We start from the raw sequence: 16,507 nt of genomic DNA on the forward strand, positions 1-16,507 counted from the left end.
GAGTTGTGGGAGAGAGGCGGACGACAGTCAAACCGATGGCTCGCCTCCCGGTGAGCCTGCGCACCGGACTGCTGGCATGCCTACCAAAGTTTCACACAGCTACTCACATGCCTCCCGATGACACTTTGCAGCAAGCACGCCTCCGTCAGTTCACACACCGTCATGCACGCCTCCCGGTCTGCCTGCATGGCGGACTGCTCGCATGCATTCCGTCAACTCACGCCTGCTCGCATGGCACATGGGTCGCGTGGCGGCACATATATTGTTTTTCTATTTGGATGATTAGTGCTGCCGCTTTATTTCTTAACCGAAGCATGGTACTTATCCATTGTTGGTCTATTGCTCACGGTTCGAATAAATAATCCGTTTGGGATGTTGGTTCCCAATTATTAATAATCTCCCGTTTGTAATTAGATAAAGATTACATCAAAACTAGTCTCAAATTTGACCAAAAAACTACATTGCCATTTTGTATTGGTGTCCATATGACAACACGATAAGTTTCATGAACTTCAGATAAGTTTTGGATGTACTACAATTTAAAAATCAAGATTCTCAATATTTGAAATTTGTTGCACGGGGAGTAAATATGCACCCAGTGAGACACATGTGTTTTTGCAATCCATTTAGCTGCACTGTCACATGTGCATGTAGCTCAAATTTGATTTTTGCACATTATACCCGTAGAAAATCAATCAATGAATGTACTAAAACATCTTAATGATCTCTGTTTTTTTGAAATTAAAACGCCCCTCCTTTGGTAACATATGTTCACCGCGGGATAATTAATTTAACATGCATCGTAGTTGCGGTGGATTCACGGTGTGTGTGTGGGTGTGTGCGTCTGGGGGTGGCGGGTGGCTCGCAGTACACTACGAGTTGTGAGCCACCGTGTGGGTTGGCCGTTTTGTTAGGCAGGCCGGTGCCACATCAGAGTCATGAATTCGTTATTTAAAACATTACACAACCTTTTCGTACATACATGTTTTGGCCACATGCAGTTGATGGTTGTCCTACATGACACTCGATACTCGCGTGTGATGCTTTTTGTGGGCCCGCGAGGTCGTTGTCCATCACTTTGACGAATAGCCGGTGATAACCCACAAGTATAGGGGATCGCAATAGTTTTCGAGGGTAGAGTATTCAACCCAAATTTATTGATTCGACACAAGGGGAGCCAAAGAATATTCTCAAGTATTAGCAACCGAGTTGTCAATTCAACCACACCTGGAAACTTAATATCTGCATCAAGGTATTTAGTAGCAAAGTAATATGATAGCAGTGGTAACGGTAGCAAAAGGTAACGGTAGCAAAAGTAATGTTTTTGGTGTTTTGTAGTGAGGATAGAAATAGCAACGGAAAAGTAAATAAGCGAAGAACAATATATGGAAAGCTCGTAGGCAATGGATCGGTGATAGAGAATTATGCCAGATGTGGTTCATCATGTAACAGTCATAACCTAGGGTGACACAGAACTAGCTCCAATTCATCAATGTAATGTAGGCATGTATTCCAAATATAGTCATACATGCTTATGGAAAAGAACTTGGATGACATCTTTTGTCCTACCCTCCCGTGGCAGTAGGGTACTAGTGGAAACTAAGGGATATTAAGGCCTCCTTTTAATAGAGTACCGGACCAAAGCATTAACACATAGTGAATACATGAACTCCTCAAACTACGGTCATCACCGGAAGTGGTCCCGATTATTGTCACTTCGGGGTTGCCGGATCATAACACATAGTAGGTGACTATAGACTTGCAAGATAGGATCAAGAACTCTCATATATTCATGAAAACATAATAGGTTCAGATCTGAAATCATGGCACGCGGGCCCTAGTGACAAGCATTAAGCATAGCAAAGTCATAGCAACATCAATCTCAGAACATAGTGGATACTAGGGATCAAACCCTAACAAAACTAACTTGATTACATGATAAATCTCATCCAACCCATCACCATCCAGCAAGCCTATGATGGAATTACTCACGCACGACGGTGAGCATCATGAAATTGGTGATGGAGGATGGTTGATGATGACGATGGCGACGGATTCCCCTCTCCGGAGCCGCGAAAGGACTCCAGATCAGCTCTCCCGAGAGAGTTTAGGGCTTGGTGGCGGCTCCGTATCGTAAAACGCGATGAATCTTTTTCTCTGATTTTTCTTCTCTCCGAACACGAATATATAGAGTTGGAGTTGAGGTCGGAGGAGCTCCAGGGGGCCCACTAGGTAGGGGGGCGCGCCCAGGGTGTGGGCCCCTGGTCTTAATCTTTTGCCAGTATTTTTTATTATTTACAAAAATAATCTCCGTGAAGTTTCAGGTCATTCAGAGAACTTTTGTTTCTACACATAAATAACACCATGGCAATTCTGCTGAAAACAGCGTCAGTCCAGGTTAGTTCCATTCAAATCATGCAAATTAGAGTCCAAAACAAGGGCAAAAGTGTTTGGAAAAGTAGATACGACGGAGACGTATCAACTCCCCCAAGCTTAAACCTTTGCTTGTCTTCAAGCAATTCAGTTGACAAACTGAAAGTGATAAAGAAAAACTTTTATAAACTCTGTTTGCTCTTGTTGTAAATACGTAAAGCCAGTATTCAAGTTTTCAGCAAAGATTATAAACTAACCATATTCATAATAACGCTTAGGTCTCATGTTTACTCATATCAATGGCATAATCAACTAGCGAGCAATAATAATAAATCTCGGGTGGTAACACTTCCTCAAAACAATCATAATATGATATAACAAGATGGTATCTCGCTAGCCCTTTTTGAGACCACAAAACATAAATGCAGAGCACCTTTAAAGATCAAGGACTGACTAGACATTGTAATTCATGGTAAAAGAGATCCAGTCAAGTCATACTCGATGTAAACTAATCAGTAATGAATGCAAATGACATAGGTGCTCTCCAGCGGGTGCTTTTTAATAAGAGGAGGATGGCTTAGCATAAAAGTAAATAGATAGGCCCTTCGCAGAGGGAAGCAGGGATTTGTAGAGGTGCCAGAGCTCAGTTTTGAAATAGAGATGAATAATATTTTGAGCGGTACACTTTCATTGTCAACATAACAACCAAGAGATGGCAATATCTTCCATGCTACACCATTATAGGCGGTTCTCAAATAGAATGGTAAAGTTTATACCCCCCTCCACCAACATGCATCAATCCATGGCTTGCTCGAAACAATGAGTGCCTCCAACTAACAAGAGTCCCAGGGGGAGTTTTGTTTGCAATTATTTTGATTTGATTTGCATAAAGCATGGGACTGGGCATCCCGGTGACCAGCCATTTTCTCGTGAGTGAGGAGCGGAGTCCACTCCTCTTGAGAATAACCCGCCTAACATGGAAGATACAGACACCCCTAGTTGATACATGAGCTATTCAAGCATACAAAACAGGAAATTTATTTGAAGGTTTAGAGTTTGGCACATACAAATTTACTTGGAACAGCAGGTAGATACCGCATATAGGAAGGTATAGTGGACTCATATGGCATAACTTTGGGGTTTATGGAGTTGGATGCACAAGCAGTATTCCCGCTTAGTACAAGTGAAGTCTAGCAAAAGATTGGGAAGCGACCAACTGGAGAGCGACAACAGCCATGAACATGCATTAAAGTTAATGAACATTGAGTGCAAGCATGAGTAGGATATAATCCACCATGAACATAAATATCGTGAAGGATATGTTGATTTTGTTTCAACTACATGCGTGAACATGTGCCAAGTCAAGTCACTTAAATCATTTAGAGGAGGATACCACCCTATCATACCACATCACAACCATTTTAATAGCATGTTGGCACACAAGGTAAACCATTATAAACTCCTAGCTAATTAAGCACGGCATAAGAATATATGATCTCTAATTGTCATTGCAAACATGTTTATTCATAATAGGCTGAATTAGGAATGATGAACTAATCATATTTACAAAAACAAGAGAGGCCGAGTTCATACCAGCTTCTCCCATCTCAATCAGTTCATCATATATCGTCATAATTGCCTTTCACTTGCACGACCGAACGATGTGAATAATAATAATAGTGCACGTGCATTGGACTAAGCTAGAATCTGCAAGCATTCAATAAATAGGAGAAGACAAGGCAATATGAGCTCTTTTGTCAGATCAACAATAATGCATATAAGAGCCACTTCAACAATTTAATCATGATCTTCTCCTATCGACCCCCAAAGAAAAGAAATAAAACTAATACATGGGAAAGCTCCCAACAAGCAAAAGAAGAACAAGAAATATTTTTGGGTTTTCCTTTTTTTAATTACTACTACAAGCATGGAAAGTAAACTAATTAAAAGCTACAACTAATTTTTTTTGTTTTGTTTTTTTAAGGTTTATTAAACACACAAGAAGAAAGCAATAAAAAGGAAATAAACTAGCATGGATATTACAATGAAAAAGTATGAGCACCGACATCTAGCAATGAGTGTGCGATCATGAATGTAATGTTGGTGAGAAATACGTACTCCCCCAAGCTTAGGCTTTTGGCCTAAGTTGGTCTATGGCCACGACTGGCCTGGCAGATATCCAAAGTAATAGTTGGGGTCGTACTGCGAAGAAGAAGACTCTGATTGCCGCTGGTTGGCAATCATCTCCGGATCCCACTGGTAATTAGACTGTCGTGGAGGATCAAATTGTGGTTCCGACTCTGGCTCTGTGGCTGATGTAGGGTTCCGGTAGGCGTGAATAGCCTCCGGCGAGACAAGGTACTGGCCTGTAGATAAATCAAACAAGGAAGGAGCAGGCAAGGTGATAGTCTCAGGATGACGTTTATCAAAGAACACTTTGTATTTAAGCTCCCCTTCCCTATCCTTTACAATAAAATCATGCGCCACCATACTCTTATAATCTAAATAAACAGTAGGCAACATTTTTTCTTCTTTTTCATAGTGCCTAATAGGTATGTTATAGTATGCAGCAAGGCGTGAAGCATAGATACCTCCAAAGATGGGGCCCTTTGTACGGTTCAGACTTAACCGTTTAGCAACAATACCGCCCATACTAATAGAGTCGTCACGGAATAAACCATGGAACAAAATAAAAATATCAGGAACACTAAGGTTTCCACAGTTTCCGCGACCAATTAAGCAACGACTAGCAAATATTGCAAAGTAGCGTAAAATAGGAAAATGTATGCTAGTGATTCTTGCATCAGAAACTTTCCTAGATTCCCATACAGTGATAGTGTCAATAAACCCGTCCACATCTCTACGATGTGGTTCCTCTAAGCTACCCTCGAAAGATACCCTGCAAAAGTCATATAGTGACATTTTCTTAACCACATCATATAAATGAAACTCTACTGAAGGAGGTGATTCCCTAGGATAATAGTAGAAGTTTTGCACAAAAGTATTGGTGAGTAAGAGATATTGTTCGTGTTGGTCGCGGAGGAAGTCGGTGAGGCCTGCATTCTTAGCCAATTCATAAAAATCATCATAAATCCCGGCTGCTCTCAAGAAATCATCGGAAGGCCATTCACACGGCCGAACCTCTGTGGTGCGAGGCAGATTATATTTGGGCCTCTCTGCTTCTTCATTTTGCTTTTCCTTCGAGCTTCGGCTCGATGAGCCCCTCAAAAATCTCTTCATTATTTTCTGAAAAATTCTGAAATTTTTAGTAACTTCAAATAAAAGTAAACCAAACTCAATAAAATTGATAGCAGCTACTCCTACAAGTTCCTAGAGCCTATATCATGCATTAGAACTACTTGGAACCATATAAATTTGACATGCAAGCTCAAGAACATGGTCACCTAGGCAGCACAAATTTGCAATGAATAAAGCACTAGAACAAAAACTAGTTGGACCAATGGAGGAGTCACATACCAAGGAACAATCCCCCAAAGCAGTTTTGTGAGAGGTGCTTTGAGCAAGGAGATCAAAAATCACAGCAAAATGAGCTAGAACTCGTGCTTGAGCTGGATAATGGTGTTTGTGGGAGGAAGAAGGAGTGTGTGGGTGTAGGAATAAGTGGAGGAGGGCCACTGTCGATGTCAAAACCGGCGGATCTCGGGTAGGGGGTCCCGAACTATGCGTCTAAGGCGGATGGTAACAGGAGGCAGGGGCACGATGTTTTACCCAGGTTCGGGCCCTCTTGATGGAGGTAAAACCCTACGTCTTGCTTGATTTATTCTTGATGATATGAGTATTACAAGAGTTGATCTACCACGAGATCGGAGAGGCTAAACCCTAGAAGCTAGCCTATGGTATGATTGTATGTTGTCCTAGGGACTAAAACCCTCCGGTTTATATAGACACCGAAGGGGGCTAGGGTTACACAAGGTCGGTTACAAAGGAGGAGATATACATATCCATATCGCCTAGCTTGCCTTCCATGCCAAGTAGAGTCCCATCCGGACATGGGACAAAGTCTTCAATCTTGTATCTTCATAGTCCAACAGTCCGGCCAAAGGATATAGTCCGGCTGTCCGGAGACCCCCTAATCCAGGACTCCCTCAGTAGCCCTTGAACCTGGCTTCAATGATGATGAGTCCGGCGCGCAATGTTGTCTTCGGCATTGCAAGGCGGGTTCCTCCTCCGGATACACCACAGAAGAGTTCGAATAAAAGGATAGTGTCTGACCCTGCAAAATAAGTTCCACATACCACCATAGAGAGAATAATATTTCCACAAATCTAATCTGCTGACACGTTTTGGCAGCATGACATCATGCCATGGCGCGGTGATCATTCGAACCGTTTTTATAGCCCCGCACATAACGCGAGGCAGTTTCTTAACACGTCTTGTCAAAGCAAAGATCGTGTCCCCCTTATTACGGGATTCTCATCAATACGGGTGTGGGTAACCCAACCGCGCCATCAATTACGGCGCTTGGGGGATAAGCGAGTTTTACCAGGCTAGTGGGGGCGCATAGTTTCGGCCGCCCTTATAAGGGGATAAGGTTTAACCTTTCTCTACCCACGCCTTCTTCCTCCTTGCTCATCCATTCTTGCGCACTCGAGCTCCAACGCCCAAGTCCACATCCTTCTCCTCAACCTTCTCCAAACATGTCCGGAGCGGGAGGCAAGTGGATGGCTTCTTCCGTCATGGAGGGACACATCAAAAAGCTGCACGGAGCCGGATACTTATCTGCGAATATCGCGCATCGACTGCCCGCTGCGGGGCAGATCGTCCCCACCCTGGAACCTCACGAGAGGGTAGTCTTCCTCCACCACTTCCTCTGCGGACTGGGGTTTCCCTTCCATCCATTCGTCCGTGGTCTCATGTTCTACTACGGGCTGGACTTTCATGATCTGGCCCCGAACTTCATCCTCAACATTTCGGCGTTCATCGTCGTGTGTGAGGCTTTCCTCCGCATCCAGCCCCACTTCGGCCTGTGGCTGAAGACCTTCAATATCAAGCCGAAGGTGGTGGGAGGCCAACAAGCGGAATGCGGCAGAGCCATGGTGGGCAAGATGCCCAATGTTACATGGCTTGAAGGCTCCTTCGTGGAGACCATAAAGGGGTGGCAATCGGCGTGGTTCTACATCACCGAGCCGCGCGACACCAACTGGGTGGTGGCCCCCGAGTTTCGATCCGGAATCCCCACGCGGCTCACCTCCTCGAAAGAGAAGGGCCTATCCTGGGGTTCATCGGTGGAGCTGGACGGAGTCCAGAAATGTATCCGGAATATGGCAAGCAAGAAGCTCAAGTTTGTCAACATAGTCCAGGTCATGCTCTTCCGTCGGATCCTCCCGTGTCAACAACGGGATTTCAACTTGTGGGAGTTCGACCCGGCCCAGCACCAGACTCTGAGCGAGCTCTTTGACATGACGCACAAGGACGTCTGGAGGGTGCTGTTCAAGGGCGCCGAGGTCCCTCCTTCTCTTACCGAGGACCGCGGGCTAAGCGCGAAGCGCCTAGTGCATTCGGTGAGTCCGATACATCCGGTAGGATATTTATTTCCCCTAGCTTAACCATGTGCGGGGTCTGAGCTCCATACCTTTGACAGGACTGGGTGGAGACGTCGGGGCAGATTAACTGTCCGGCCCCTCTGCCCGAAGACACTGCGGACGCTCTCCTGACAGAGATGCTGACTCCGGCTCCTTACAAGGTGCCGGAGAAGACCAAGAATGCCAAGGGAACCCGAAAGAGTTCCCGACGCCAGGTGGTATCGGACTCATCGTCCGATAACTCCGTGATGCACTCCTCCCCCGAAGACGAGGAGGAAGATGAAGATGCTCCCCCTTCAGTCGGGGGAGACAAGAAAAGGAAGGCCGCCCCGACCGGGGGGCTGAAGGGTCCAAGAAGGGGAGGACCCTCCTTCCAGACTACTCCACCACCGCCGCCGAAGGTGAAGACGAGTGGCTGCTCAGGGCCAAGCCCCTGGCGAAGTCGTAAGTATTCGGACACCAGAGTAACTCATAGCATACCTTTGTTGCAATGCTTCCCCTAACGCCGAATATGATTATGCAGACCGCCCCAAGCCCGTATCGACGTATCTTCGTTGGGCGGCTCCTTGGACTCGTCGGATATGGATAGCGATCCACTTCCGACCGCCACCTCCCCTTGCCCTACGAACAATGCCGAGGTATTGTCTCAAGAGGCACCGGGTCGAGGGGAGACAATCCCGGAGGCGCCTCAAGGCGACCTTCCGGACTCCAGGAGCAGAGGGAGAGAGGCTCCCGAGGGCTCCGAGTTCGGCCTTCAGCCGAACACCGCGCCAGAACCTCCAGTGGTTCCGGACTCAGGCAGGCGGCCTCCTTCCAAAAGGGGCAAGACACCTGTGCCGCTGACCTCTGTCCATCCAGAGGCACCGGACAATCTGCTGGGAGCGCTTCGCAGCGCTTCCATCGACGAAGAGCACCGCACTATTATTAGTGCGGTGATCCAGAAGGTTCAGTCCGCCAAGAGTGGACTAACTGAAACCCGTGCCAGCCTTCTAACAGGCTTTGAGGTAAGTATTTGAAATATAGGAAAAATATTACCGCATAGACAGTAGCCCCTGATGCTCTGTTTGGTGTTCAAAAAGAAAAGCCGAATAGAGGATCAACTAATATCTGTAGGAGTCTAATATAAGTATGTCTATATGCGTATGCAGGCTTCGCTGCTGACCTCTGCCGCACTGACTGTGGAGGTCGCCGTACTGAAGCAGGACCTCGAAGGGTCCAAGAAAGAGCTCGGCCTTGCCAAGAGGCAGCTCGAGGAGAACAAAGGTAAGTAGTACCTAGTCTATGGATATATATATAAAAAGAATGCAATTGCAAAATGACAGGATCATCGTAAATTTGCCAGGGCCATGACCGAGGTGGAAACCCTGAAGCAAGCGCTATCCGAGGCTGAAAACAAAGCAGCCAAGGAGCGCACCGAGTGGGAAAGCCAGGAGGCATGGGTGGGCGAGGTGCAGCAAGAGCTCCACGCTCTCGTGATGAAGCACGAGGCGTTGGAGATTGACTTGAACACGCGAGAGTCCGAGCTTGCCGCGGCCCTTGAAAGTGCAAAGAGTGCCAAGGCCGAAGCCCAAAAGGCCTTCCAGGATATTGATGCGATGAAGAAGATAGTGACGGGTAAGGCATTCTATATGCAAAGAAAGCACGTGAAAGTAAATTACTTGTTACTTACCCGAATCCAGAGCTCTCCAAGAGCATTCACAGATTTGCCTCATAGCGTGTCGGATGCCGCACAGTTTTACCAGGCCGAGGAGGGAAGCTCAACGGAGAAGCTGTTCTGTTCTCAGTATACTGGGACCGAACACCCGATGCCTCTGAGCGACCAACTGAAGCAACTGGTCGAGCTGCACAAGGCGGCCGAACAGGCCATGAAGGGCTTTATAGTTCGGATGTGGCCTGGCGATGCCCTTCCCAACAGCTACTTCGGTCTGGTGAGGCGGCTTGTGGATGCCTGCCCACGGATGGAAGTCATCAAGCGGTCCGTCTACATCGAAGGTGCACGCTGGGCTTTCGCCCGTGCGAAGGTGCACTGGGCCAAGATGGACGCCGTGAAGCTGGTGGAGGAAGGGCCGCCGTAGGGCAAGGAGCATCACCACCCCGAGATGTACTATGAGGGTGTCCTGAAGGGTGCCCGTCTCGTAGCGGACGAATGTACGAAAGATGTAATATTTGAGTAAACTTGCTCATGTAATCCTGTATTATGAAAACTTGTTCATATGCTCTATGCAACACTTGTTTGAATTTAAAATATTACCTTCTGTTCGACTGTTTATCAAATCTGAGAGATGGCTAGTCGTCGGCTTCTGCCCCCACGCCACGAGTGCTGGGGTGTTTGGGATAAACCTGAGCACTCTTGTTCCCATTTTTGGGTCCTTCGAGGGAGGTGCTCAGCACAACGAACAAGGCAATCAGACTATAATGCGTTATCACTCTCACTTAGCCATAGAATTCTATAATTTTAAATTTCGGCGAAGCCCCTAGTATTCGGAAGGCCGAATTCGGGGCTCTATACACGCCTTAAGCCGGACAGGGCCGACTCCTCGCTCTAAGCGGCATAAGTCTTTAGGGACTCGAAACCTCTCGAACAGCGACCAGTCTCTCGCCTTATCATGACAGTCAGTTTTAGCTTTCTCTACTGAGGTGATTAGCCCAGCAGAACCGGGGCACAATCGCAGTAGTTCTCCCAGTGCTACCTTAGCCGATATAGTGGAACGTAAGGTACCAAAACATGGGAGTCGGACAAACCCAACTATTGACCCAAGACATGATTTGGAGCTGATGCATATAATGCTATAAGTTCGGGGTGCCGCACTGTCGAAAGTGTTCGGACTTCTCACGCCGTATTATGGGGTATGCTTAAGCCCCTAGCGTATTGGCCGTACCAGAGTGTACGGGTGCTAGATGTCGTGAATGAACATATATATATATAAAGGAAGAATGCAATAATAGTCTTAATGCTATGCAATGTTTATTCAAAAAGGTGTGTTAAAGCAGAATGATACAAGTAGTGCGATAAGCAAAAAGTAGGACTGTTTGACATGTCCCTTCCAAGGGCAAGCTGAGGAATAGTATTAAAGCAAATATTTCACTCGTTATCGTAATCCACCTAGGAGTTCCGTGGTGTGACGTAGCTTTCTGCCTCGGTTGCTGCATCATGTGTTCGGCAATCATGCTGCCGGATAGGGTTTCCAGAGATTAAAGTCCTGAAAGAGAAAAATAACAAAGTGGGAAGCCCCTAGTGCGGTTTAAGCCGCGACTTGGAGCGTGCCGCAATCATGCCCCCCCTCCCCGCCTGTGCCCATGGTATTTTTAATGCGTAATTATGTACGCATGGCACGGATTTTGCCGTTTGGCTGGGACCGGGGTGGGGCCACATTGCTATGCGATCTCAGAACGTGCCAGGCGGTCCTGTTGCCGATTACTCCGGGCGCGCTTGAAGGTGTCCGGGTCCTTAATCGCCGAACTAGTGGATTGCCTTAAGAGGCTGCTTTGTGCTTCTGCTGTGAGGGCCGCAGTGTGCTCCTCCGTGCGGAGAGAGCGCTCTGTGTTTCCATTGACTGTGATGACCCCCCAAGGTCCTGGCATCTTGAGCTTGAGATATGCGTAATGCGGTACCGCATTAAATCTCGCAAATGCGGTTCGCCCGAGCAGTGCATGGTAGCCACTGCGGAACGGGACTATGTCGAAGATTAACTCTTCGCTTTGGAAGTTATCCGGAGATCTGAAGACCACTTCCAGTGTTACTGAGCCTGTGCAATGGGCCTCTACACCTGGTATGACGCCTTTAAAGGTCGTTTTAGTGGGTTTGATCCTTGAGGGGTCTATACCCATTTTGCGCACTGTATCCTGATAAAGCAGGTTCAGGCTGCTGCCGCCATCCATAAGGACTCGAGTGAGGTGAAATCCGTCAATGATTGGGTCTAAGACCAATGCGGCGAATCCGCCATCAAGGATACTAGTGGGGTGGTCCCTGCGGTCGAAGGTGATCGGGCAGGAAGACCATGGGTTGAACTTTGGGGCGACTGGCTCCAACGCATATACATCCCTGAGTGCACGCTTCCGCTCCCTCTTGGGGATGTGGGTTGCGTATATCATGTTCACCGTCCGCACTTGTGGGGGGAACCTCTTCTGTCCTCCGGTGTTTGGCTGCCAGGGCTCCTCGTCATCGCTATGTGAGCCCTTATCTTTGTTTTCGGCATTTATCTTGCCGGCCTGCTTGAACACCCAACAATCCCTGTTGGTGTGGTTGGCTGGCTTGTCGGGGGTGCCGTGTATTTGGCACGAGCGATCGAGTATACGGTCCAAACTGGACGGGCCTAGAGTGCTTCTTTTGAATGGCTTTTTCCACCGACCGGGTTTAGAGCCTTTGAATCCGGCATTGATTGTCGTATCCTCGGTATTGTCGCTGTTAATGCGGCGCTTATGTTTGTTGCGACGTGACCTGCCATTGCCATCCTTGGTATCCGAAGTACCATGGTTCTTTGATATGTTATTGCTGCGAGCCAGCTAGCTGTCTTCTCCCGCAAAAAAGCGGGTCATGAGTGTCGTGAGGGCTGCCATAGATTTTGGCTTTTCCTGACCAAGGTGCCGGGCGAGCCATTCGTCGCGGATGTTGTGCTTGAAAGCTGCTAGGGCCTTTGCATCCGGACAGTCGATGATTTGATTTTCCTTTGGCTGCTGAATTATGTGGCTCAAGTCATCGACATCTGGTGCTCGCACATAAGTGCCCTGAAAGTTGTCGAGGAATGCGGCTTCCAGATCTTCCCAACAGCCAATGGACTCTGCTGGCAAGCTGTTGAGCCAATGCTGAGCTGGTCCTTTGAGTTTGAGTGGGAGGTATTTGATGGCGTGTAGGTCATCACCGCGGGCCATGTGGATGTGCAGGAGGAAATCCTCGATCCATACCGCAGGATCTGTTGTGCCGTCGTATGATTCAATATTTACGGGTTTGAAACCCTCTGGGATTTGATGATCCATTACTTCGTCTGTGAAGCATAGGGGGTGTGCGGCACCTCTGTACTGGGCTATATCGCGACGCAGCTCAAATGAGTCTTGCCCACTGTGTTCGGCCCGGCCGGACTTACTTTTACTGTATCCGGCGTGACGATTATCATCTCGCATAGTGGCGCGCCCTCGTGATCCGTAGATCGATCTTGCGTGTTTTGCTTTGTCCTCCAATACATCTTGCAGGTCTGGCGTATTTCCCCATGCCTTTTTATTTGAATGGTGTCGGGGTGCGGGCTGGGTTTTTGGCTGGAATGCCTCTCTGTCGCGGCCATGAGGTGGCCGATCAGCCGCGTCATACACCGGGGATGTGGGTTTCGGTGCTTCCTCCTCCAGTCGGGGTAGCAACCTGTACTTTGGGTAACTCTTGGAGGGGCGTTCGAGTTTATATTCCTCGGCCGCCAGGACTTCAGTCCATCTGTCAACTAGCAAATTTTGATCAGCTTGAAGCTGCTGCTTTTTCATAAGGCTATTTGCCGTGGCTATAAGCCGGCGCTTGAAACGCTCTTGTTCGACGGGATCCTCTGGCACGAAGAATTCGTCATCGTCGAGGCTTGCCTCGTCTTCAGAGGAAGGCATGTAATTATCATCCTCTGCCTCTCCATCTGCCGCTCTCTCAGGAGGGTTGGCTCCTCCATCCTCCTGCCCTAAATCTTGCTGGAGGGGATTGTTGCCGTCTTCGGCACTGTCCGGAGTGCTATTATCTCTTGTGCCGGTATCACCGCTTTTGCCTTGGCGGGACTTAGAGCGGCGCCGCTGACGCCGGTGCTTGGGTTGCTTCTTGGAGGGGTCATCCTCCGTTGTCTCGTCGCCATTGCCTTCTTTGGGTGTGTCCACCATGTATATATCGTATGATGAGGTGGCTGTCCAGTGCCCTGTGGGCAGTGGTTCCTCTTCGTCTCCTGCATCATCGTCCATACCGTCGATGTCTTCGGAGTCGAAGTCGAGCATGTCGGTTAAGTCGTCGAAAGTGGCTACTAAGTGGGTGGTGGGTGGGCGGCGAATTTCTTCGTCATCTGCATCCCAATCCTGCCGAACATAGTTCGGCCAGGATCCTCCTGACAAGGAGAGAGACCTTAATGAGTTCAGTATGTCGCCAAAGGGCGAGTGCTGAAAAATATCCGCGGAGGTAAACTCCATGATCGGTGCCCAATCGGATTCGATAGGAACGAGTGCGGGCGGTTCGGAGTCCGTGGCCGGAGAAGGACCCGACCGTTTGGCAACACGAATCTCGTGAAGGGTAAGGTTGATATTCGGCTCGATCGCCGCTGAGGATACGGCCTCCGTGACGGGGTCTATCCACCCGTCCATGGATGGCGCAACTGGCTCCGAATTGAGGCTCGGAGCGGCTGTCGGTGCGATCTCCTGAATACGGTCCGATGGCTAAATCATACTCATCGTGACCACGTGGCGCACAAGGCAGGGGCTCGAATCCGTCGAAGATCAAGTCTCCGCGGATATCGGCCGTGTAATTTAAGCTTCCAAACCTGACCTGGTGGCCAGGGGCGTAACTTTCGATTTGCTCCAGATGGCCAAGCGAGTTGGCCCGCAGTGCGAAGCCGCCGAACACAAAGATCTATCTGGGGAGAAAAGTCTCACCCTGGACTGCATCGCTATCGATGGTAGTAGGAGCCATCAAGCCTAACGGCGACGACACAGAGGAACTCTCAATGAAAGCACCAATGTCGGTGTCAAAACCGGCGGATCTCGGGTAGGGGGTCCTGAACTGAGCGTCTAAGGAGGATGGTAACAGGAGGTAGGGGGCACGATGTTTTACCCAAGTTCGGGCCCTCTTGATGGAGGTAAAACCCTACGTCCTGCTTGATTTTATTCTTGATGATATGAGTATTACAAGAGTTGATCTACCACGAGATCAGAGAGGCTAAACCCTAGAAGCTAGCCTATGGTATGATTGTATGTTGTCCTACGGACTAAAACCCTTCGGTTTATATAGACACTGGAGGGGGCTAGGGTTACACAAGGTCGGTTACAAAGGAGGAGATATACATATCCGTATTGCCTAGCTTGCCTTCAGTCCGGCCAAAGGATATAGTCCGGCTGTCCGGAGACCCCCTAATCCAGGACTCCCTCAGCCACCATGGGCCCACAAAGCAGGGGGCGTGCCCAGGGGGTAGGGCGCGCCCTCCACCCTCGTGGCCAGGTGGATGCCCCCCTGCTGTGTTCTCAGTGCCAAATATTCTCAAATATTCCAGAAAAAATCATATTTAAATTTTAGGGCATTTGGAGAACTTTTATTTTCGGGGTATTTTTATATTGCACGAATAATTTAGATAACAGACAGAAAATACTATTTTTACTTTATTTAATATAAATAACAGAAAGTGAGAGGAGGGCACAGAAGGTTGTGCTTTCTAACTTCATCATTCTCATGATCATCAGAAGGAATCCCTTAACAAGGTTGATCAAGTCTTGTTAACAAACTCATTCCGAATAACATGGAACCGGAGAAATTTCGAATAACACTATGTTACCTCAACGGGGATATGCACATCCCCAATAATTAGAATATCATATTTCTTCTTGATAGTAGGAAGAGGAAATTCAAAACCTCCAAAAATAACCGATGGAACTTTTCCAGTAGAATTAATACTATGAACTTGAGGTTGTTTCCTCGGAAAATGTACCGTATGCTCATTACCATTAACATGAAAAGTGACATTGCCTTTGGTGCAATCAATAACAGCTCCTGCAGTATTAAAAAAGGGTCTTCCAAGAATAATAGACATACTATCGTCCTCGGGAATATCAAGAATAACAAAGTCCCTAAAATAGTAACGTTTGCAACTACAACAGGCACATCCTCACAAATACCGACAGGTATAGCAGTTGATTTATCAGCCATTTGCAAAGATATTTCAGTCGGTGTCAACTTATTCAAATCAAGTCTACGATATAAAGAAAGAGGCATAACACTAACAGCGGCTCCAAGATCACATAAAGCAGTTTTAACATAATTCCTTTTAATGGAGCATGGTATAGTGGGTACTCCTGGATCTCCTAACTTCTTAGGTATTCCACCCTTAAAAGTGTAATTAGCAAGCATGGTGGAAATTGCAGCTTCCGGTATCTTTCTTTTATTAGTAACAATTTCTTTCATGTACTTAGCGTAAGGATTCATTTTGAGCATATCAGTTAATCGCATACGTAAAAACATAGGTCTAATCATTTCAGCAAAGCGCTCAAAATCCTCATCATCCTTTTTCTTGGATGGCTTAGGAGGAAAAGGCATGGGTTTCTGAACCCAAGGCTCTCTTTCCTTATCGTGTTTCCTAGCAACAAAGTCTCTCTTATCATAACGTTGATTCTTTGATTGTGGGTTATCAAGATCAACAACAGGTTCAATTTCTATATCATTATCATTGCTAGGTTGAGCATCATCATGAACATTATCATTAACATTATCACTAGTTTCAGGTTCATTACCAGATTGTGTTTCAGCATCAGAAATAGAAATATCATTTGGATTCTCAGGTGTTTCAGCAATAGGTTCACTAGAAGCATGCAGAGTCCTATAATTTTTCTTTTTCTTCCTTTTAGAAGGACTAGGTGCATCTATATTATTTCTCTGA

The sequence above is a fragment of the Triticum urartu genome, chromosome 1 (genome assembly GCF_003073215.2).
Source record: "Triticum urartu cultivar G1812 chromosome 1, Tu2.1, whole genome shotgun sequence".
Lineage (NCBI taxonomy): Eukaryota > Viridiplantae > Streptophyta > Magnoliopsida > Poales > Poaceae > Triticum > Triticum urartu.